The following is a 25194-nucleotide window of genomic DNA, read 5'->3' as shown; positions in this document are numbered from 1 at the left end:
GGGGGGGGCGGAGGAAAGAGCAGGAGGGGGGAGGGGAGAGGTCAAGGGAAGGAAAGGGAGAGGCAGGGGAGGAGATAGTGGGGGAGAAAGGGAGGGAAAGGATGGGATTGCAGGGGAGGTAGAAGGTGAACAGGGCAGGGGTGGGGAGTAGGCACTGGTTTTTGTTGCTGTTTTTATTGAAATATAATTGACTTGTAACATTGTGTAAGTTTAAGATGTACAACTCGTTGATTTGATACATTTATATACTGCAATATGATTACCACCAGAGCACTACTTTAAATATCTTAAGCATATTCTGTTTCATGCCTCAGCAACCCTTTGAGGCAGGTGGTAGTATTATTATCATCGCCATCATCATACATATGACTATTATCTATTATATGTATTATATATATTACAATATCCCTTCATTATTATCCCCATTTTTTACATGAAGAAACTGAAGCCCAGCGACCACGCAGGTAGACTGGAGAGGCACGCCCCAGGCTGTGCCTTCAACACCCTGCTCTCCCTCCCCGGGTCCCAGCTGGAAAGACCCCCACCTGCTGGAGCTTTGGCATCCCGACCCCATGGCATTCACCCTCTTGCCTTCTCTCCCCTTCCCCTCTACAAAGGGGAGTATTTTCATCAGGCTGGGGTGTGCTCCATCAGCCAAGGAAGGGCCACCTGTCACATTAGGAGCAAATCTGAGGAATGCTTCACAGAGTGCAGAATCTGTCTCAGCCAGAAAGGACCCTCCAGTCCCTCCTTCTTTTCACTATGGAAACTGAGGCCCCGCGAGAGAAACTGGCAAGGGTGTAGCGGGATTCTCCACACTCTCTTCCAGAGTCTCTTCCAGAGCTGATCCTGACTGTGAAACCAGCAGAAGAGGGTGGTCCATTTTGTTTTAAATAACATCTACTTTCATACTCATAAAAGCAACACATGAAAGATGAAAAGACAATTATGAATAATCTCACCACCCAGGGAGAACTCCCGTTTAACATTTTGTGCAATGCTTTGCGTTCAAGGGCTTTTTAGAGTACAATCAAATGCCAGAGTATTCGATGCAAATGTGAAAAAAATCAAGTATTTTAAAAACAGATTCAACTTGGTGAATGCTCATTTGATCTCTGGATAGGGAAGCTTTCTAAGCTTAAAATCAAAGGAAGGCACCACAGAGGGGGAAAAAGATCAATGTGAACAACTTCACAAAGAAAAGGAGGGGGAGGAGATGAAAAAAGCCTTTCCATCTATCAAAATTCAAAAGGGCCGAAGAAAAAGCTTAAGGTAGAATGCTGCATTTAACCAAAAAAAAAGAGGGTGGGGGGATGCAAAATTGTACACGCCACATGACAGGCAATTAACAAAATACACAGCGCCTCACACGCATTAGAACGGTTACTACAGGGGAAAAGAACCCAAACAAACAAACCCAGAAAATAACAAGGGTTACTGAACGCAGAAATTGGAACCCTTATGCCCTACTGGCTGGAATGTAAACCAGGGCAATTGTTATGGAAGGCAACACAGTGGTTGGTCAAAAAACTAAAAACAGAATTGTCATATTATTCAGCATTCCACCTCAAGGTGTGTACCCAAGGGAACTGAAAGTGGGGACTCTGATGTTTGCACACCCATATCATAACAGCAATACAGGGGTCCCCTCACCTGCCCTTTCTGCTTTCTGTGGTTTCACTTCCCCCCTCCCGCCCCCCACCCCAGTGCCAGGCCCCAATGCCTACACCATTCACCTGGCTTCATGGTGTGGGCAGACAGCTTACCATCTCACAGCAGCACAAGGATAGTGACACCAGGACAGTTAGGTATTTTGAGAGTGATGAACCCCATTCACGTAACTTTTATTACAGTCTATTGTTACAATTTTTCTATTTTATTACTGGTTATTATTGTTAATCCCCCACTGCGCCTAATTTACAGATTAAACTTTGTCATTGGTGCGTACATAGAGGAAAGGACACAGTCTCTATAGAGTTCTGTACTATCTGCAGCTCTAGGCACCCACTGGGGTTTGGGACACATGCCGTCCCCGCGGGCAAGGGGAACTACTATATTCATAACCGCCAAAGGGTGGAAGACACCCAAGTGTCCGTTGATGGATGAACAAATAAACAAAATGTCCTATATAAACACAATGAAACATGATTCTGCCTTAAAAGGGAAGGACGTTCTGACATGCGCTACAACAGGAATGAAACTTTAGGACATTATGCTACATGAAGTAAGCCAGCGACAGGAAAGACAAATACTGTATGATTCCACTTACATGAGGTACTGTATTATACGAACTCTCTCTTGCTGCTGTTGGAATCTAAGCATCAAATGGAGAAGTCCAAGCTAGCCTGCTGACGAATGAGACACATGGCCCAGTCGCTCCTGTCAGCCCCGCAGGAGCCCGCCCACTGCCAGACACACAAATGACGTCATCTAGGACCAAGGGTCTCCGGTAACCCAGCCCTGGACTGCAGCCTGAGGAGTGAGACCAGGTTAGACCAGCAGAAGAACCTCCCAGCTTAGTTCAAGACTGTTGACCCCAAGAATAGTGAGCTAATAATGATTACTGGTTGAAGCCATGAAGTGTGGGGGAGATGGTTAGGCAGCAACAGAAAATGGAATCAGGGGTGCCTGGGTGGCTCTGTCGGTTGAGTGTCCGACTTTGGCTGAGGCCATGATCTCACAGTTTGTAGATTCGAGTCCCGCGTTGGGTTCTGTGCTGACAGCTCAGAGCCTGGAGTCTGCCTCGGATTCTGTGTGTATCTCTCTCTCTGCCCCTTCCCTGCTCGTGCTCTGTCTCTCTCTGTCTCTTGAAAAATAAATAAATGTTAAAAAAAAAAAATGATTCAGTTCCCAGCTCCCAAATGTGGAAGGGACTGAGCCCCAAAAGAGGAAGATGGCAAAGTGCCACTGCTATAACCTTAAGAGAACCCAGAAGACTTCTGGCACACGGAGCTTAGTTCGTGACATCACCAAGCATGGTGAAGGATGAGGGAAAGAAGAGGGAGAAGGGAGACCCAGCTGGTGAGGATCTTAGAAACAACTTTTTACCAGCATCCGCTGAGAGCCCTAGAATCCTGGCTTGTCACAGAGAAGAAGGAGTGGGCATGGGACTTTTCTATTAGTGAGACACATCTTAGATGAGAATGGGCTCGGGGCACCTGGGTGGCCCAGTCGTTGAGTGTCCAACTCTTGATTTCAGCTCAGGTCATGGTCCCAGGGTCATTGGATTAAGCCCCACATTGGGCTCTGGGCTCAGCGTGGAGCCTGCTTAAGATCCCCCCCCACCCCCGCCCTTCTCCCCCCTTCATGTGCACTCTCATCCTAAACATTTTTTTTAAATTTTTATTTATTTTTGAGACAGAGAGAGCACTAGAAGAGGAAGGGCAGAGACAGAGGGAGATGCAGAATCTGAAACAGGCTCCCAGCTCTGAGCTGTCAGCACAAAGCCTGACACAGGGCTCGAACTCGGGATCCGGGAATGGTGAGATCATGACCTGAGCCGAAGTCTGACGCTTAAACGACAGAGCTGCGCCGGCGCCCCCTAAACTAAAATTTAAAAACAGAGAGTGGGCTCACCAAGGCAATGCTCAGAGATTAAAGGGTGAAAGTTGGAGGTGACATTTTTCACTCAGATATAAGGTTTTTCTTACAATTTGCTAGGTTAATTTTAGGAAGATGAGTTGCCTTAAAAATAGTAAATCAGCTGCCATGTGTGCAAGAGGAGGAATGCCCGCTCTGGAGGGAAACGATGGTTTTCACGGGTTGTTTCAATTAGTTCTTTCTTTCTTTCTTCCTTTTTTTTTTGTTTTTTTAGGATTTTATTTTTAAGTAATCTCTCCCCTCAACATGGAGCTCAAACCCACAACCCCGAGATCAGGAGTTCCATGCTCTACCAACTGAGTCAGCCAGGCACCCCTCAATTTGATGTTTCTTGTCCCCCCTGCCCCCCGCTTTTTTTTAAAGTAGGCTCCAGCGTGGAGCCAAATGCAGGGCTTGAACTCACAACCATGAGATCATGACTTGAGCTGAATTTAAGAATCAGACGCTCAACCGACTGAGCCACCCAGGCTCTCCCAATTTGATTTCTCTTGACTGGAATATGGTCATACTAGCCTTTTGTTGGGAGGGTCAGATATAACATATTCCATATTTCTATGACAGTGAGATTTGTTCTCAGGTACAAGAATGCTTCTCACTGAAAAGGACAAGAACTTATGGAAACACGGCCCTTAGACATATAAGGATAGGGGCTTCAACTCCACCTTATGAACCACTGACCTCAAAATGTCTTCCCTTGATCTCCATTTTGTCATAATATATCAGTTATATATATGTGTGTGTGTGTGTGTGTGTGTGTGTGTGTACATATACATATTACATATATAGTAACAGTTATATGTAGGTGTAATAGGATAGCAATATTACCGTACAGACTTGTTAGGAGGCTTAAATGAAAAAATGCATACCTGACATACAGAAAATGACCTCGCAGGGAAGGAAGGAAGTGGAAAAGAATGCAGCTGGCAGAGATGAAAGGTCAGAGAGAACTGAGGGCTCCTGACTCACCCCCAACAAGTAGCCATGATTGTTATACACACCTTCTTCAGCTTATGATGGGGTTATGTCCCAAAAGACCCACTGTAAGTTTAAAATATACTAAAATGCACCTGGTCTCCCTAACCTCTCAAACACCATAGCTTAGCCTAGCTGACCTTCAACATGCCCAGAACACGTACATTAGCATACGGTAGGGCAAAATCATTGAACACAAAGCCTCTTTCACAAAGAAGCACTGACTAGCTGAGGGAAATGGCTGAACCCGCTCGGAGAGTGACGAACAGAAGGGCCATGCAGATACAGAACGGCTGCCACGTACTGCTTGTTCACCCTCGTGATGATGGGTGGTTGACCGGGGGCTGCAGCTGCTGCCTGGCATCATGACGGGGGATCCACTGGATGGCGCCAGCCCAAGAGAAGAGCCAAAGTCACCATCCAAAGGATGATTCCTACTGAATACTTATAAAGCATAAAGTTGAAAATGTGCAAGTCAAACCGTCGTACGCTGGGGACCTTCTGTACTAAACAGAGTGCAGAGGTGATGGAAATAGGAGATTAAGTATCAGGGCTTTTTTAGTTGTACAAACTTCTCACTCTTGTTCACAGGGGAACTCTGGATCTTTTCCCAGCTCAACTCCCACCCATCCTATCACTAAACTGTCCCTCCAGCTTCCAGGGCAGGAAGGTACATCAGTCAGTACCACCTGTGGACAGGGAAGGGGTAATTTCTGACCCCAGAGGCGCTAATTTACAGCCACTCAGAGTGGGCATGTAGCAAGGCTCAACACAGAAACTAAGTAACACAGACAAAAGAGTGACAGAAGTGGGCTACGGGCCATGGCGCTACATTCCAGATGATCCCAGCAGACCAAAAAAAAGAGTCACACACATCCAGCTTCAGTCATCAGTGCAAACGAGGCCAAAGCTCTCCCTGACCTTTGGTCACGCTGTGGGGTGATGGTGAAAACAAGGGCAAAAGATAAGTCCCCAAACTCCTCTGGCTGCCTATCAGTTACGCTCTTGGTCTTTTACCTTCTCTCCCTTTTCTGCCTCTACTTCTTGGTCAGACTCCAGCTGGATCCATTTGGTGCCTTAATGATGGTGCTGGTCAAGGTTGATCCAATAAACACAGTGACAACAGTAGCTGATGTCTATTTAGAGTGCCAGTCACTTTGTACTCTCCCTGTGTCATGCCATTTAATCCTAAACAAAATCCTAGACAGCAGGTACCAATATCATAAGCAAGGATTCTTGAAGTAACAGTTTGCTCCAGGCCTTATAGCTGCCAGAGGGGGGTTAGGACTGAAACCCAAGGGATGGGAATCCCGAGCCTCTCCCTTTACCATTCACTTCCCTGGCTCCAAAGGAGGTTTGGGGCTTGGACATATGCTCCCTACCACAGAGGTTTGGGTGTAAATACAGCCCTGAGGTTTTAGGTCTAGAACTGAATTTTGCCCTGTGTCTGGGTAATTTTCCCAACTTTCTGGTAAAGAAACTTTGTTTCATCTTTGGAGGATCTTATGAAGCTTTAGGATTTGTTTGTTTGTTTGTTTCTTGTTGTTTTTCTGAGTTGCCAGGGCTGTGAAAAGCCCCCGAGGTCAGGAAGCACCCCCCTGCACCTGCCTCTGGCCTCCTCTCTCTGACCTGCCTACAGGAAAGGAGGTGCCAAAGGACAGGACAAGGGCATGTTATACAACCCTTTATGGGGCTTCCATGTCATTTCTGGCTGAAGGTCCTGGCCAAGTCAGCTAGATTCAGTCATCCATTATCTGTATTGCAATTAATGACCACCTATGTGGGGGAGGTACATAATGTGAGGATGACAGCCACCTCTTAGCTATGGGTTTAGGTGTGACACCTTTATTTACATAAGCACTCTCAGCTACTTCACCAAAGTCCCAAGTTTAACCATTGCTTAAGCAACTTTGCATTCTTGAAGGATCAAATCTGGAAGGGCAAGTCCCTCTTCTAGATAATATTCTATTTTAAAATTATCAAAAGGCTAAAGTCCTGTAAAAAAAATCTGCCCCTCCCCCCCACCCCCCGGGGGATGTAGTCATCAAGTGTAGGTAGCCTCAGTGATCCTTCTGATGCAAGTGGTCTTTGGACCACAATTTAAGAAACACTATTTAAACTTTAACATCTTATCTCGTGATGGAGATTTCATTCCACTTAATGTTTCTTTTGAGTTTATCTTCCAACTTATCTCACCTCTGATGGTAAATTCCTTTCAAGCAGGCATTATGTACAACCGTGCCTGCATCACTGGAAAGGCCACAGTGCCTACATGTGGCAAACACTCACATGCCTACTGACCAGAGCTGACTACCCCATAGGCCCTTTGAAGCCTCTAAAGCTGTTTTCAGTTCCTAAGTTTCTGAATCTCTCTGGGGAGGTCGCGATCCTCTCTCTAGGACTGGAGTGGCACTGTACCCAGGGTAGTGGCGAGGAAGCAACAATGTTCCCGTCTGATCCTATAATTAATGGAGCTGGGCAGCCAGCCCAAACCATCAGGATGGCATATTTCTCAATTGCTGGGCCCTAAGGTCACCAGCCAAGTTCTACTCCATTTCCTTGGGCTGAAGTGGGCCAAGAAAACAGTCAAGTATATCAGAGTGAAGCCGTGGGAAGGCAGCCAGATCCCGCTGGAGGGGGCAGGAGGTTTACTTCACTACTCCTGCTCCAGGCCCAAATACAGCATGGCAAAGCTGTGCTACTTTGGCACCTTGCAAATTAGGAAAAGGCTCTGTCATCCGTGGGTCTGTGTCCTCTTACAGGAAAGGAGGTTAATGTCAAAAGAACACATGCTAACAGTGCCTTTCCAGTCCTATGGCCAATAGGGCCGCTGTAATCTCATTCAAGTGACCTTGGGATCAAACTGGCAAAGCCAACCTCAAGTCCGAATGAAGCTTTCCAGTAGATACGTACCAACTCCAATAAATGTTGTTTGTGTACAACACTGTTGTTGGTCGAACAAGGAAGTTTACAGAAAAGGGCCTAATACCCTAGTATTTGCAGGGCAGAGAAGGAAAGGGCTATATGTAAGCATCCACTTGCATCTGATGGGGTTTCTTCAGAAGACCAGAAGCAAATGATAATACAAATTTTCCTCCAGAAGATAACCTGGGAAACAAGTGTGAGTATAAGCTATTTCATTGGGTTTTTTTGTGTGGGGTTTTTGATAACTTCTGGTTTCGGAATGTGACTGTAATTACATACTCAATATAATATTGAGTAATTATAATTTTTTAAATTATATTTAAAAACATTCACTTAATTTTTATTTAGCATATGCCAGGCAATAGGGTAGATGCTGTCCTCAAGAGCTGGAAAGGGAAGAGTGGAAACAGATAATGAAATAAATCATTACCATGCATGGGGGTGTGGGGGTGGTGTGGCACAAGGAGAGGCCACTGGCCTTGCTGGGATATTAAAGTAGAGAACCAAATAAGGTTTCCTCCAAGGACTGAAAGGGCACAACTCTGTACTATTTATTCTATACCAGTCCCTCGGATGTGCAAGGAAAAAAGTGCACAACAATGGGGAAATGACTGAAAATATCAGAGTCCGTATTATATTCCTTCCTTCCTCCTACCTGGCCCCATTTTCCTCTACACTAACCCAACATTCGAGAGAAGCAAAGTTTGATAAAGGGAACTAGAAGAGCTGACATTTACAAAGTGCTGCTACTAATGTTAGAAGTCAAATAGAACGTAACGGAGATGCGAAGCTTCACAAATATCGCCCCCAGAGAATTCCCACCGCCCTTGGACTACGCCGGGAGCCAGGCCTGTTGGAACTTGGATTTTCTTATCTTCTTAAGATACTGGACGTATCAGAACCGGTGAGCGAGACCCGCACTTGGACCGGCAGCGCTGGTCCCGGCCATGACCCGGGTAGCAAAGCGCCGTTTAGCCCCTCTCTGCCTTGGTTTCCTCAACAACCAAACTACAGTAAAAATGCTCGAGTCTCCACCAATTCCTCGACCCAGGCGATCCAGCGAGGAGAATGCAGAACGCTCTTAGANGCCCGCCGCCGCCCGGGCGCCCCGGGCCACAGCTGACAGCCTGGGAGGGCCCGCCCAGCCACTCCCGAGAACCACTGCGCACGCCTGAGCCCGGCTGGCCTCCGGCACCGCCCCGCCCCCGCCCGAAGCATGCCGGGACTTGTAGTCCACTCCCCCGTCGTCCGCCGCAGCCGCGCTCCCCTGAACGGCGGCTGCTCCGGCGCCACGTGGGGACCTGGGTGGTTGCGCAGCTGGTCTCGCCGCGCCCGGGGCTGCACCGTCGTGGTGCCCGACCCCGCTTGCGCCCTTCTCCCCGTGCCCGACCCCGCTCGCGCCCTTCTCCCCACGCGGGAAGAGCGGCTACGCTGCAGTTTGGAGCCGAGAGAGGATCCCAGGTTGACTCTGGAGTCGACAGACTTGGGCCAGAGCTCCAAGCACCCACACCTGCCTCTGCAGCCTCCGCCCCGTTTGTCGGGGTTGGAAACAGCCCGGCACCCCTCGAACTGCTTAGTGATTTGTGTTTTCTGACGCCTTCTGGACGTGGCTGGACTGTACTCGAGCGTCAGGATGAACACTTTCTGGTTAGTCAAGAGAGAGACCCGGACACCTGCGGCAGCGCACTCCCCCACTCGCTGGGCGGGACGTGCCTGCTCATTGCCTTTACCCCGGGGCTCCTGGAGAGCTTGTGGTTCGGAAGCTACGCTTCCTCCTTCCGGACAAATAGAACATTATTTGTTCATTCTGAGTGTCACTTTCCCCCAGGCACCGCGCTAGACACTGGTTGACACCAGTGGCTCTCTGGAGCTTTGAAAAACCACCGTGGCCCGGCACCACCCCAGATCATCAGAATCTCCTGGGACGGGACACAAGCCTCAGAACTGTTTAGAGTGGCTCAGTCTGTTAAGCATCTGACTTTAGCTCAAGTCATGACCTCATGGTTCATGAGTTCAAGCCCCACATCAGGCTCTGTGCTGACAACTCAGAGCCTGGAGCCTGCCTCAGATTCTGTGTCTTCCTCTATCTGCCCCTCCACTGCTCGTGCTCTTTCTCTCTCAAAAATAAATATTAAAAAATAATAATAATAATAAAGTTCAAGGTGATTGCAAAAGACAGTAAAGATGAGAACCAATGAGCTCAAAATCAGTGAGATTGGCTGAAGAAACAAAATGCTCTAATACCTAGAAAAATACGAAGCCTATTACGTTTGATGCCCAGAGGATCAACAATTATTTTTGTTTTCGTTTTTAGAGTCTGAAAGATTTATCTTTAATACTTATGCTGTTTACTTAAGGAAATACTTAAAGGAGTGGGTGAGACAGATTTTTCTCCCTTCCTTCACTCATGGTTTGCTCTCAATTATTTGCGCTAATGGAAAGACATCTAGGCAGGGATGATATGAAAGATCGACTTTTCAAGCTTTATTAAGTTTTTTCTTGCATTTTTGTTAGGAAATGAGATGGTCAAATAATGAATTTATGGACGGGGGGAGTATCCATGCATTGCAAAGATTTATACCAAGCGATCCATTTTTCGCCTTTGCCTGAACGGTTTATACCTCATCTGGAGACTTCTGTTCTCTCATGCAATGACAGCTGCATGGTAATGAGCTGCCGGCTCTTCTGCGGATGTATCCTTCAAAGCATTGTCACAGAGTTTACTGACAACCCGATACACACCACACATTGTCCCAGAACATAGTGAGTTCTCGTGTATTTGCATAGACTGGTTACAAAGACTAAGACAAAAACTAAACAGGTGAAACCCATGAACATAATGTTGAGAGAATACAGCAAGTCGGAAGAGAAGGTGAGCAGTATGATCCCATTTCTGTTATTACAGACAGGCAAAATGACATCTATCAGTAGGGATACACACATGCATAGTAAAACATAGTAAAGGAAGACAAGGAAAAGATGAACACGAAATGCAGGACTGTGGTTATGGTGGAGGGGAGGGTTGGTTATTCTTTGTAGCTTTTGCATATATTGTAAACGCTTTTTAGTACATATGTAATAAAAATCACGGGGCCGGGGGAGAAGGTACAGTACGGAGGAGTGACCAAAGCCGATTTTGATGGAGCTGGTCTTCTGGCTTGCTTCTGGTCATCCAGGACAGCAATGCTGACATTGGCCTTCTGTGTGTCACCTTCCCAAGAAGGTAGAGAAGCCTGGAAGATGAGTTAGGCAGTCTCATTGTGCCAGAGCCTGGAGAAGCCACAGGGCAGATATAGGATTTGGTGCCCAGAGGCAGTGTCTCTGACGTGACTGGTGTACAAGTGTGTCACGGTAAGAACTGGCTAGGCAGCTAGAAGAAGCCAGGCAGCACTTTGGAAACTCAGCCCAGAAAACTCGATCGCTAGGTCCCTGATTTCATGAAGTACACCTTTTAATTTACTGCATTACAGGAGTCAAGGACAACAGTATTGCCAAACTTTTTTTTAATGTAACTAGACTCTCCTTGCCTCTAGCTCAGGATCACGTGTTTCCCAGTTGTGTTAAGTCCTCACCACCAACCCCATAGTGGCGCTAACACCCTCCTAGAGGCCTTTCTGACTTCCCCTGGCCGCCGGGTCCCCAAGCCAATGCTGCACATTATGTGACAGCGGCATCCCACTTGCAGGTAGTAAAATCTGTTCTAGGTATCACTTGTTGCATTAAAAAACCAACCTCGAACTTAGATCTTTTTTTTTTTAATATTTTTTTAATTTATATCTAGGAGAGAGAGAGAGAGGGAGAGAGACAGCGTGAGCAGGGGAGGGTCAGAGAGAGAGGGAGATACAGACTCTGAAATAGGCTCCAGGCTCTGTGCTGGCAGTCAGCACAGAGCCCGACGCGGGGCTCGAACCCACGAACCGCGAGATCATGACCTAAGCAAAAGTCGGACACTTAACCGACTAAGCCACCCAGGCACCCCCGAACTTAGATCTTAAACAACCATGTTCAACTATTTCACCCCAGAATATGCGGTTTAGGCCAGACTCAGAGAGGAAGGGTCCTTCTGCCAGGCAGATGGATGTTCAGATAGGACCAGAGGAGCCATCTCCAAGATGGTTTGTTCCCATGGCTGGCCGGCTGGTGCTGGCCGCTGGCTGGGGGCTCAGCCTCAGCTGCAGGCTGCAGGCTGTGGGCCTGTGAGCCTGAGTCTTCTCCGTGTGGACCTCTCCAGAAGAGGCAGAGTGCCTGGCTTCTGCCAGCCAGCATCCAGAGAGAACTGAGACAGAAGTTGCCAGTTTCTTAGGACCTGAACCCCCAAATCTGATCTTTTGGTCAAGAAATCATAGAGCCCAAATTCTAGGGAAAGGGACATATAATGAATCCTTCCAATTAGAGTAAGACAGATTTTTTTAAAAAGTTTTTAAAATGTTAAGGAAAGGAAAATACACGTGTAGTATTGTACTGTATTTACTGAAAAAAAAAAAAAGTCATGGGTTTGAACTGAGCAGGTCCATTTAGACCCAGATTTTTTTTTCAATAAGTATACATACGGTATGGTAAATGCTATTTTCTCTTCCTTATAATTTTCTTTTTTTTATATATTTTTAATGTTTTATTTATTTCTAGGAGAGAGAGAGAGAGAGACAGCATGAGCAGGGGAGGGTCAGAGAGAGAGGGAGACACAGAATCTGAAGCAGGCTCCAGGCTCTGAGCTGGTAGTCAGCACAGAGCCCAAAGCGGGGCTTGAACCCACGAACCGCGAGATCATGACCAAAGAGAAAGTCGGACGCTTAACCGACTAAGCCACCCAGGCGCCCCTTCCTTATAATTTTCTTAATAACATTTTCTTTTATTTTTTGTCATAAGAATATAGTGTATAATACCTATAACCTACAAAATATGTGTTATTTGACTGTTTATGTTATCAGTAAGTCTTCTGATCAACAGTAGGCTATTAGTAGTTAAGTTTGGGGGGAGTCAAAAGTTATATAGGGATTTTCAATTGGGGGGGTGTCAGCACCCCTAACACTCACCTTGTCCAAGGATCAACTGTGTATTTTCATACCTGAAGTGAGGACATTGAGGTACAGACTCAAAAAAGACCTTCTAAACTTCCTATGGGGAGTCAGGGCCAGGCTTTTCGGATTCTGTATCCTAGACTCATCTAACTATGCATTCATTCAACACATGTTTACTGAGCATTTACTATGTGCCAGTCACTGTACTGGGTCCCAGGGATTAAATATTAGATGAGAGGTGGGGTCCCTTCCCTCTTAGGTACTTAAATTTAGAGGGAGATGGAGGCCAGTTAACAAATAATTACTCTGTGGTGTCATAAATGCTACTGGTTTACTGTGGCAGCCCAGGGAGGGGAAAACAAACAAAATAAAACAGAACAAAACAAAGCCTATCTCAGACTTTGGGTTTCAGATAAAGTTAAGATCTCTTTTGAAGACTGAAGGGCAAGTCCCCAAGGCGAGGGGGCAGGAGGGCGCACGTGAGCTCTTCCAGGCAGAGGGAACAGCGTAGGCAAAGATGCAGAGACCAGAGAGAGAATGACTTGTTCAGGAACTAAGAGGAGCTCAGTGTGGATGGAGGGAAGAACAGATCACCGGCTTGTGTCACAGGAAGAGTCCCCTGGATGAACTGGTTCACAGGAGGAGGGCCAGGAGCCAGAGGCAGGGAAGAGCCTGCTGTAGTGTTCTCTATGAGAAATGGCAGTGGCTTAGACTAGGGTGGACACCAATGTAGCAGTGACGGTGATTGGGGAGGAGAGGGGGAAACTGAGACAGACATACCCAGGAAGCAGAAGAATGCGAATGACCACTTTCTTGAGTGGAGAGAGGAAGGAATCTGGGATGACTCCCGCTTTTGGGCTTGGGCAAGTGAATGACTATCATTAGCTAAAACAGGGAAAGAGGAATGGATCTGAAGAGCGGGATGGTGAGCTCTGGACCAGTTAAGCTGAAGGACGGATGCCTGGCTGACTCAGTCATGTGAACGTGCAACTCTTGGTACCGAGGTTGTGAGTTAGAGCCCCACCTTGGGGGTAACGATTACTTAAAACATCTTAAAAAAAAAAAGAGTTAACCTTGAGGAGTCCGTTTGGTATTCAAGTTCAGATTTCAGGGAGGCACTTGGATATATTGGTCAGAGATAGACACGTTTGCAGTTCATTAGCATGTGTGGGGAAAGTGCAGTGGTCAGTGCCTAGAACAGTGCCAGGCACAGCGTGGGTGCTCAGTAAATGTTGAGTGAAAGTGATTGAGGTCACTCAAATGGGCCAGGTAACAAAGTAAGACGAGCCAGGACAGGACTCTGAAATGGACTTACTATTTCAAAGACAGTGCAAAAAGAGGAACTTGAGAAGAAAAGAAAGGAGCAGCAAGAAGGTAAGGTATGGTATAGCAGTTGCCAAAGGAAGACAGCATTTCAAGAAGGAGAGAGGGTCATAGGGAGGCTTGAGAGTGGTCAGGTAAGATAAAGCTGGAGAAAGAAGGCTGCTGGCAGAGCCCTTGGGTATGGTTGTGCACTGCACCATGCCAGCAAGCACAATGGATGGACATTGTGGACATTGCAGATTGGCATGTTTCAGACGACCGTTTTCTGACAGGTGCTGGTGACCCTGGTGAGAATAGTTTCTCTTCAGTTTGTGCACAGAGTATCAACCCAGCCTGCCTTGAGTGGAAGTATAAATGCATGCAAAGAAGTGAAGTATGTGGGGCACCTGGATGGTTTAGTCGGTTAAGCATCCAACTCTTGGTTTAAGCTCAGGTCATGATCTCATGGTTTGTTGAGTTTGAGCCCTGCATCGGGCTCTGTGCTGACAGTGCAGAGACTGCTTGAGATTCTCTCTCTCTCTCTCTCTCTCTCTCTCATCCTCCTGTGCTCCCTCTCCTCTCTCTCTCTCAAAAAAAAAAGAAAGAAAGAAAGAAAAGAAAAGAAAAGAAAAAGTAGAGCTTGAGATTGTGTAGACAATGTTTTCTAGAAGTTAGGCTGACAATAGAAGATAAGGGATAGAGACATATGGGAAGAGAAAGGCAAAACTGAAGAGACACAGGAAGAATGCTTAGGATTTGGGGGGCTTGGTGGTGGTGGTTTTGCTTTTGGTCTGGTTTGGTTTTATGTATAAAGGCTAGAACAGTTTATGTGGAAGAGGTTAGAACATGTTGAATACTCTAGGTAGACATGAGTAGCGAGGGAGAGATTGAAAATATAGGACAGAGAATGAGAGGGAGAGTAAGAAAGTGAGAGAGAGATTAGCCTTAAATTAGATGGGACTCGTTGAGAAGGGGATACCTGAATGAATTAAAGAAGCCAGTCATTGAAACCATTGCAGAAAGAGGGAATAGCCAGTGCAAAGGCCTTGAGGCAGTAAACAGCCTGTGTTTTTGAGGAACAGAAAACTAAAATACCGTGAACAAATGTGAGAGGAGAAAATTTCAGTCATAAAATGCTGTCAGGTCAGATTAAATTGTAGGGCTCTGTGATATAAAAAAAGGGGGAATTCTCCACCAACTAAATCTGGGCCAACACAAGCACCAAAATAAATAATAACAGTAATAAACATAAACACTTTGTTTTTGAGAGAGAGAGAGAGAGAGAGAGAGAGAGAGAGAGAATGAGCGGGGGAGGGGCAGAGAGTGAGGAAGACACAAAATCAAAGCAGGTCTAGGCTCTGTGCTAAACCCTGTATGTGGAGCCTGCTTGGGATATCCCCCACCCCCATCTCTTCCTCTGCCCCTCTTCTCTGCTCTCTCATGCATGCTCTCTCTCTCTTTCTAAAATTTTTTTGAAAATATTTTTACTTATTTTGAAGTCTGACACAGGTTTGCCGTCTTTGAAACTTTTCCAGGTAAGCACATAAACTATTGCCCTGTACTATTCCCACTTCATTTCCTTAGTGTATTTATTTTAATAACCTCAATTAAATTGATTTTAATTTAATCAATATATATTTTGAAACATTACTGAATTCATATGGTTCAAAACCCAGAAGGACTGGAAGAGTACATAGTGCAATTCTCTCCCTGCCTTTCCCAGCGGTGCCCCGGCTCCCTCCCTTGAGACCTGTGTTACCGGTGGCTTGCGTATCCTTCCAAGAATCTTCCACAAAGATACAAATGTATTTTTCTTTCCCTCCTTTTAATATTTTACACATTTGTCCTGTTATTTGCCTTTCTCCTTAACATTATTTCATATTAGAAACATCCGTCAGGGTGCCTGGGTGGCTCAGTTGGTTGAGCGTTCCACTCTTGGTTTTGGCTCAGGTCATGATGTCACCGTCATGAGATCAAGCCCCATGTCGGGCTCTGTGCCGAGCCTGGAGCTTGCTTGGGATTCTCTCTCTCTCTCTCTCTCTCTCTCTCTGCCCCTCTCCCACTCATGTGTTCGTGTTCTCTCTCTCTCTCAAAATAAATAAACATTTTTAAAAGTCAATGTCAAACAATTGGATGTACGTAGTGAAAACTTGGAAAATGAAAAGAATAAATGTAGCTCTTTAGAAAACTCTCTCTGAAGTCTCTGTTCTTCTCATTACGTTGAAGCGCTACAGACTTGTTCACAGTTATTGGTTAAATTCAGTCCTCTGGCTTCTACTTGGGCTGCCCCAGAGAAACATTGTATCCACTCCGTCCTCCAGTACACGTCACCGCTTTGCTTCCTAATTACACGATGTTCAGTCCCCGATGGTGACATTTGTCCTGGGTACAACTAGCTTCAAATGAAATCGCCCATCTTCCAGATTGCTATTGGAAGTCTAATGGGAAAGTACAGAGTTTTGGCTGAAACGATGCCTCATTCTGGAAACTTATATGGGCTTTGATCTCACTTGGCGAAGAGAGACATACTGGATGAAAGGCAGATTTGGTTGCTGACAACAACCAAGCAGAGCCCCAGACACTGAGCAGTAATTTCTTCCTGTCAGTTGTAATGTGCTCGTATCAAAGTTTATTTAATTATCAAAGGGGTGTGGGCGCCAGGTTTTATTGATGGACCGCATCTTTTTACCCGTCCCTTGGCTCAGGACAGTGTGAGGATGTCCCCTCTTTTAAACATCACACTGCTCTAACCTACCTTTCCCTTAGGAAACATTTCTTGGTGAAGCGCTGGGTGCTACTGTTGATCATATCTGGGGAGCCAGCTAGCATGGGTCCCTTGGAGAACTTGGGAGGCTTAAAGATGACCTTACCAGAGTTAATATTATACCTTACCAGAGAAAAGCGGGGATATTTATTCCATTTATATTTGGGTGAAAATCAACAAGTACTTGTTTCTAGAGTTGAGTCTTATTCATTTGCTGATTCTACAGGTATTTCCTGAACTCCAGCCATGCGCCAGAGCTGAGGATACAATGTTGAGTACAAGAAACAAAGTTTACAGTCCAGAAGGGAGGTGAGATAAAGAAACAAGTATCTTCTGTGGAGTCGGGGCCCATGTTGTTCTGATGAGAGACTGGGGGCTCCGGGAACATATGGGAGACATGCCCAGCTGGACCCAGGGCACCAGGAAGATTTGCTGGAAGAAGGATTTCGGAAGTGAAGGTTGAGTACAAATTTAAAAGGGGGAGTGTTTTTCAGGTAGAGAGAACAGCATACACGAAATAAAATAGCCATCGGTTCCTCTGAGGGTCTGAAAACTTAGTAAACAGAGGATAGACCAACAGGTGAAGACAGGTGAGGCCAACAAGTGTCCAGGGGCCAGGGAATGGAGAGTTTTGTTATAAAGGTTTGGGTTTTATTTTTGGAGGCAATAGGAGAATATTGAAATGTCTAGGCTAAGTGATGTAGTCACATTAGTCTTATCTTTTTTATTTATTTATTTATTTTTAAATATTTTATTTATTTCTAGGAGAGAGAGAGAGACAGCGTGAGCAGGGGAGGGTCAGAGAGAGAGGGAGACACAGACTCTGAAACAGGCTCCAGGCTCTGAGCTGGCAGTCAGCACAGAGCCCGACACGGGGCTCGAACCCACGAACCGTGAGATCATGACCTGAGCGAAAGTTGGACGCTTAACCGACTAAGCCACCCAGGCGCCCCGTATTTTTTTAATGTTGATTTATTTTTGAGAGAGAGCACATGTGCGAGTGGGGAAGGCACAGAGAGAGCGTCCCAAGCAGACTCTGCGCTGCCAGCCCAGATCCTAATGCAGGGCTTGATCCCCCCGAACAGTGAGATCATGACCCGAGCCGAAATCAAGAATCGGAGGCTTCACCGACTGAACCACCCCGGCATCCCAGCCATATTTGCCTTGTGAAAGATCACTCTGGTTACAGCAGAGAGAATGCCCTTGAAGGGGCAACACCAGAAATAACAAGAACAGTTGAGCCCCCAAGCTACTGGGGAGATGCAGACAGTGGAGGGAGGCGGACCGGGTAAAGGCAGGATCTACAGGACCTGGCATTTGAAGAAGTGCAGGGTCAGGGAGAGGCAAGAGTTCGGGTGGTTTCCAGAGTTGTGACTGGGACACTGGGGAGGAGGTGGTGGTGGATGGGGAGCATTCAGACGGAAGTTGCCTTTTTTGACAAAAGCAAAAATGCTTGTGGCTTTTCTAGTTTTTCTCTTTCCCAGACTATGAAATCAGATACCAATCCTGTGTTCCATTTTATACCAGCCAGTATTCAAGAGCAGGTAAGGTGTTCCAGAAGGGACCTGCAAGGATGAGATGTGATCCAATTTGTAAAAGATTGGCACTTCGGAACAATTTTAAAATTTCCACTCATACATCACTTCCCGTTGCAAGACAGAGGTGGGCAGCTGAGCTCTCCTAATAAATATCACTTTATAAGATGCTTAACTTGGTTACTCTCCATGGTTTTTTCTTTTCTTTTTAAAAACTCAGGGGCACTTGGGTGGCTCAGTCGGTTAAGTGTCCAACTTCAGCTCAGGTCATGATCTCATGGTTCATGAGTTCAAGCCCCACGTCAGGCTCTGCTGACAGCTCAGTGCCTGGAGCCTCCTTCAGATTCTGTGTCTCCCTCTCTCTGCCCCTCCCCTGCTGGCACTGTCTCCCTCTCAAAACTAAATAAATGTGAAACAAAACTATATAAAAAAGAAATATTTCATTAGTCATGCCACTTGAGTAAACAGAGCAACTTTACTCCTTCTTAAAAACAGATGGACATTTGCATTGTTTCCAATATTTCCTTTACAAAAAAATGCTACCATGACTATTCAGATGTTATCCTGCAGGCACATAAATGTATCTCTAGGATAACTCCCTGTACGTGGCATTGCTGGTTCGAAGAGTATACACCCTGGTCACTTTGAGCGGCATGGCTAAACTGTCGTCCACACAGGTGGGGCCACTTTACACTCTTCCCAGCAGTGCGTGAGGACGCCTGCCTCCCCACGGCCTTGCCACCGTGTGCCGATGGCCACCCCTTTGGGAATTCACTGGTCTGATGGGTGAAAACGTTCTCATTTTATTTTTACATTGCATTTCTCTAACTACGAAGGAGGTTTTTGGCAACTTCTTGATTTTTTATAATTCAGACGTCTTCTCATAATAAACGAGGATTTACTTCATTAATACTATCCCCTCCCCCCCTTTGAACACACACATACTTCCTCTCCCACACCATTTAGATGAATCAAAAGGAACTCACCCAGTCCTTTTGGACAGGCTTACCCATTCAGACACCCTCTTTCTCTCTAGATGGTCTTTTTCCATTACCTTTCTCTGCTTGGGCCTCTGTTCTCATCTTCCTTTTCCACATTCTCTCTTATTCCCACATTTTAATTTCCCCGTGCTGTTCAGGATCCGCCTCCGTGGACGTTTCCTGAGCTGTACATTTCCCCTATTCCTATGAGGTCAGGATCCTTCACCTCCCTCACCTTTGAACTTCAAGAAATTGTACAAAATGTGGAACAGATTGTCTTCATAGATACAGATCTCTGATAAGTTAGTAGAGAGAAAACTGAATATCTTACCACAGACATGAACACGCGATACAAAAAGGTCATTTGTACCAGCAGAAACACAAATGAACGATAGACATGAAGCAATGTTAAGGGTCAGAGGTAGTTCAAACATTGCAAGAGGAAACAACACTGCGGTTCAACTTCTTGTCTAGTAGTTGACAGAGATGTTAAAAACTTACAGTATGCTAATGAGCAACATTCATGAAGATGGGAGGAAACGGGCCCTGTCCACTCTACAGATGGGAATACAGAAGTGGCATCGTTTCCCAAGACAGAAAATTGGCTTTATTCCACTTCTATTGAAACATCTCAAAGGTGGGCAAAGAGAGATAATAGTATATTACACATATGCTTAATTATGTGCATAAATAATAAATTAGCATCAGTATGTAATACCTTAAAATTAGCAACAATCTCAGTGTCCAATAATAGGTATATTATGTAGTTTGTATGCTATATAACCATTAAAATGATGTTACGGAAAATAATGATGTTAAAATAATCAAGATACAGTAAATGAAAAAGTTTATAAAATTATATGTATATATGTAAGTAGGTATCACCAAATGAGAAAACTAAAGCAGTTTCATAATGAGTTTGATGTCTTTTAGTCAATTCATGGATTGGGGAGGGTACAGTACCTCGCAAGGAGTGGAGCTCTGTTCCTGAGGGATCTGAGGCAAGAGCAGGTTTTCTAGAACAGTAGGAGAGGCAGTGTGGAAATAGAGCGAGATTGGTGCGGAGATTGGGGATTTCCTTGTGAGGCTAGCAGGTCCTGTTTCCTAGGATAAGGTGAGCTAAGCTAACGCTGAGTCAGAGGACTGTGACTGGTATATGTTGGTTTTCTTTAGTAAGTGTTTCCTGTTTCTCCTAAGTGCTGACTTAGGTTTACATTTGTGATGTGGGCCAGGCCACTGGGGTGGCCTCCATTTTGTGGGTCCCAGTATACGAATTATCTTTATCAGTATACACATACACACATACATGCTCACACACACCTGCATGTTAATGGGAAAAACAATAAAAAGATTGAATAACAAATTATTCAAAATATTGACAGTGGCTATATTTAGGTGATAGAGAACAGATGGCCTTTTAAAATGTATCAATGTCTGGGGCACCTGGGTGGCTCAGTTGGATAAGCATCCAACTTAAGCTCAGTTCCTAATCTTGCGGTTTGTGGGTTGGAGCCCTGCGTCGGGCTCTGTGCTGACAGCTAAGAGTCTGGATCCTGCTTCGGATTCTCTCTCTCTCTCTCTTTCTCTCTCTCTCTCTCTCTGGCCCTCTCCCACTCATACTCTGTCTCTCTCTCTCAAAAATAAACATTAAAAATTTTTTAATAATTAAAAAATAAAATTTATCAATGTCCTTTAACTTTTGTATAATGATATGCATTATTTCCATGCCAAATGAACAACAGTAAAATATTTTCAAGCCAACTAGAATTCAAGTCTCCCTTAGTTCATCTTGGGTGAAGAATGAGGCAATTATAAGTGGAACAGTCATTTACATTTGAAGAGAGGTCCCCAGACCTTAACACAAAGGAAAGAGCAAACATATTTTTTTCTAGTTTTCTAAGATACATGGGCACCTGAGTGGCTCAGTCAGTTAAGCATCCGACTTAGGCTCAGGTCATGATCTCACGGTTTGTGGGTTTGAGCCCCGCATCGGGCTCTGTGCTGACAGCTCAGAGCCTGGAACCTGCTTCGGATTCTGTGTCTCCCTCTCTCTCTGACCCTCCCCTGCTCAAGCTGTCTCCCTCTCTCTCTCAGAAATAAATAAAAACATTAAAAATAATAATAATAATTTTAAAAAGATACATAATCGCTCTTCCCAAAAGATGGTGAGAATTCCTGATTCTGTTTGAAGGACATAGCTTCTTTTTTTTTTTAATTTCTTTTTAATGTTTATTTATTTTGAGAGAAAGAGCGCCAGCAGGGAAGGGGCAAAGAGAAAGGGAGACGCAGAATCCGAAGCAGGCTCCAGACTCCGAGCCATCAGCACAGAGCCCAGCACGGGGGCCCGAACTCACCAGCCATGAGATCATGACCCAAGCCGAAGTCAGATGCTCAACCAACCGAGCCACCCAGGCTCCCAGGACATGAGATTTCTGAGCCTCTGCCACTTTAGATCATGTTTTATGGGCTTCAGATGATGCTGATAAGGATGCAGGGCTGAAGGTCTCTTGGTCAGCTGATATCTTGAAGAGAGTCTGGGTGAATTTCCAGAGGCAGGATGATAATTTATGTGGAGAAAGCACAGGAAGAGAACTGGGCGGAGATAGAACAGGCTCCCACAGAGGGGAAGATGGAAGGGATCTTAGCATGTGAGATCTCTGAGCAGAGCCTGAATGACTGTCAGGAGAACTGCACGAAGACGCCAGCCCTCGGTGGACCATGTGCCCAAAGGCCTTTCCTGTAATATCTAGTTTCTGTGTATCAGCGCAGCCTCCCACATAGCCGCACCACAGCCAACTGAAAAGATAACGCCGAGGGGCGCCTAGCTGTTTCAGTCCAAGGAGCATGCGGCCCTTGATCTCCGGGTTGTGAGTTCAGGCCCCACCTTGGTTATAGAGATTACTTAATTAAATAATTAAACTTTTAAAAAAAGAGAGATAACACCGAGTTTCTTGCTGACTGTACTCTACCTGCACAGAGCTTTGGCAGTGGTTGGAAGGAGGAAAGCAAGTTTGAAATTGATTTAAGACTGGGAGTTTGGCTTGTGGTGGTTCTTTGACCGAAAGAGCCATGCTTAGGATTGGGTTAGGATCAGGGTGCGACCGCCCAGGATGGGTGAGGATTTTGAGGTGAAGGATTCAAAGAAGCGTAAGGGGCAAAGTGCCTGTTGATGGTTTCCTCTGAAGAGTTGATGGGTCTCTCGGGAAGTTCCTGTCATGAACAGTCTGGCCATTTGTCTGGGCAGAGTCTTCTGCAACAAAAAGGCATGCTAAAGAGGGCAGTGGGGTGCTACCGTTAAATCAGTGCCGACTGTAGAGTATATGAGGGGCAGGCAATTTGAGTCCTCAGCTCCCAAGTTCTGGGTGGGGAGATGGTTTCCACTCTCGCGTTTAATGTTGAGAATAAGAGAAAAGTTCTCATTTTGATATACTTTCACTCGCCTAGCTTTTCCAGGTTGGCTGCTTTATGGGGAAGAGACTACATTGCCTGCAGTAAGTCCATTCAGCTATCATTTAAATTCCTTCTCTTGGGTGAGCTCTTCTACAAATCAGCCCTGCGTTGTTGTTAATATTTAGCATTTACTGGCACTTACTGGATGCTGTGTCTTTGGCCAGTCCCCAGCTCTTTATGTAAACCATTCAATCAACAAAGTTTCAGTAAGTACCACGAGTCAGGTTCAGTACTATGCGTTCTGTGTGCACCGTTCATTATCCACTCGTCCAACAAGTTTTCAGTGAATGTGGATTTGGTGTCCGGCAGAGTGCCGGGTGTCACAAACAGTCACAAACAGGGTGCAGCTCCTGTGCTCAGGGACTTTGTACACCATGAATCTCATCTGCAAAGAAATCCCAAGGGATGTATTGTGTTCGTGTTCTTTGTGGAGGAGGGGACAGGGGCACAGCATGCTCACGTGACTTGCCCCCATCTTCGGGGTCGTGTGCTGTGAGTTGGCAGGCGCTCTGGTCAGTCTGACCCTGAGGACCCTGCCCTTGGCTTCCGGTGTCTGTTTGCCCTGGGCCTGGTCCCTCTGTTGGTTTCTGTTCAAGCCCCACGTTCCCGAGCTGTGGAGCTGAGAGCCTGAACTTCGACCCAGTGACTTTCCTGGTCTTCAACACTTGGTTCTCGAGACTTTGCTCCCTGGTCAGCCTCCTGCCCCGCTGCAGAGTTAAATGGGGAACTGGTCCCCCTCTCCCGGTGCTACGGAGTCAGCAAGAACTGACCAGTTCCCTCAAGAAGTAGATCAGCTGTCACTCCTCACTTCCTCCAGAGGGAACGCAGCGTCCTGTCACTCTGCTCTTGAAGCCCGCCCACGTTGATCCAGCACCTGAGAGACAGACCTGAAAGTAGAAATGATTCAGGGCCACAGTTCAGCTTTTGTGACATCCCCCCACACGGCTCTTGAAATGTTGCTATTGTGCTTGTCAGGAGCAAGGAATACATAAATATTTTCAGTACATAAGCCGCAGTGCATTGAGGTGATCCAGGATACACGACTGACATCAGGATTTGTGCTCCGGCAGTACATTCAGCTAAGAAATACAGGAAAAAGGAAGTCTTTTTATCTGAAAGCATTGATTCTTTCACGTACTTCTGAAACCGCTTGCAAACATAGAATGGATGGCCTTTGTTTTTACATTTCAAATATTTACAAAACATGCTGAGGAATAAAAACGGGATTAAGGATTTGAGAATTGCCAAATGCTGCTGTCCCGTCCTGTCTGGAAGTCCATAACACATCGGCACGTCTTTGGTGGAAGGAGGTACATGAGCGGAAATGCCAGACTGTTGGCCACATGAGCGCTAAGTGCAGGTGCATACAAGAGCCCACACCCGGCCTTTGCTCTTGCCCTGAGCCATGTATCCCTGGGCAGGTTTCCGTATAGCACTCAGAGCTTTTGTCTGGCCCAGCGTGAAAGAACTTTCTAAAGCCTAAAGACACTTTATATTATACAAATAGCAGCAATTGTGCTTGAAAACACAACTGAGACCCCATAGAGAGATTCGTACTAGATGGAAACATACCTGGGATTAGAGAGCCTTATGAGAAAGAAACTATTTACCCAAGGTGAGGATTGCTACATGCGTAGTAGAGATCACTAACAGGAAAGGGTTTAATTCTTCCAAACCTTCTTTCATTTGGTCTTTGGAGGAAAGTGTTGTCATTGCACAACTGCTTTCACAAAAGTCATGAGTCGTTAGTAAACATAGTCTACATGAAGCCCTTCATCCCGTAAATGGGAAAACCAGGAGCCAGGGAGCCTAAGTGGTTCAACTAAGGAGGCCACCCTGTAAGTTCACGTCAGCACTTGAATCAAGAATCCAGGCCTCCAGGGGCACCTGGGCGGCTCAGTCCGTTGAACGTCCAACTTCAGCTCAAGTTGTGATCTCATGGTTCATGGGTTCGAGCCCCACATCTGGCTGTCTGCTGTCAGCCTGTCAGCACAGAGCCTGCTTTGGATCCTCTGTCCCCCTCACCCCAACCCCTCCTCCACTCACACTCTCTCTCTCTCAAAAAAAAAGAATCCAAGCCTTCAGACACAGCCAGGGTTCTTTGTGTGCAGCTCATCTGGTCTTTGTGTGCATTGCCTCCCTCTATGTCAGAACAGCCCGGGTTCCTGCCCTGGTTCTCCTTAGGTTATGAGTTTCTTCCTGCCTCACTCCAGATCGCTTCCCTCTTTCCTGTCCCAGGGCTACTCTCGCTCACTCTGCCGCTGCACATCGGGGCCCAGCCAGGCATGCGTGAGGCACACAATTTTCATTCTCCTTCTACTTTCTCCCCTCTCATCTGACCAAAAATCATTCATCTTTTTTCTCAACAAACAAAAGAAAACAAAATAAAGCTACCTGCCTACCCTCTCTCTAAATAGGCTCAGTAACTCACTAGGTTGCTAAACCCAGCAACCTGTACAAGCCCTGCACCTTCCTTTGACATAGAGGGGCCAAATTTGGCAACTGAACGGAGAATGCAAAGGGCTTTAGGCTGTACAGGACCTCAAGGTTTTCCCCCAAGGACTTTGCCATGGGTAGTGCCCTCAAAGCACCACCTTACTGGGGATAATTTAAAAAGCATTTGTTCAGGGGTGCCTGGGCGGCTCAGT

The sequence above is a fragment of the Crocuta crocuta genome, unplaced genomic scaffold (assembly GCF_008692635.1).
Source record: "Crocuta crocuta isolate KB4526 unplaced genomic scaffold, BGI_CrCroc_1.0 scaffold655, whole genome shotgun sequence".
Taxonomy (NCBI): Eukaryota; Metazoa; Chordata; class Mammalia; order Carnivora; family Hyaenidae; genus Crocuta; species Crocuta crocuta.
This window is presented reverse-complemented; position numbering follows the sequence as displayed.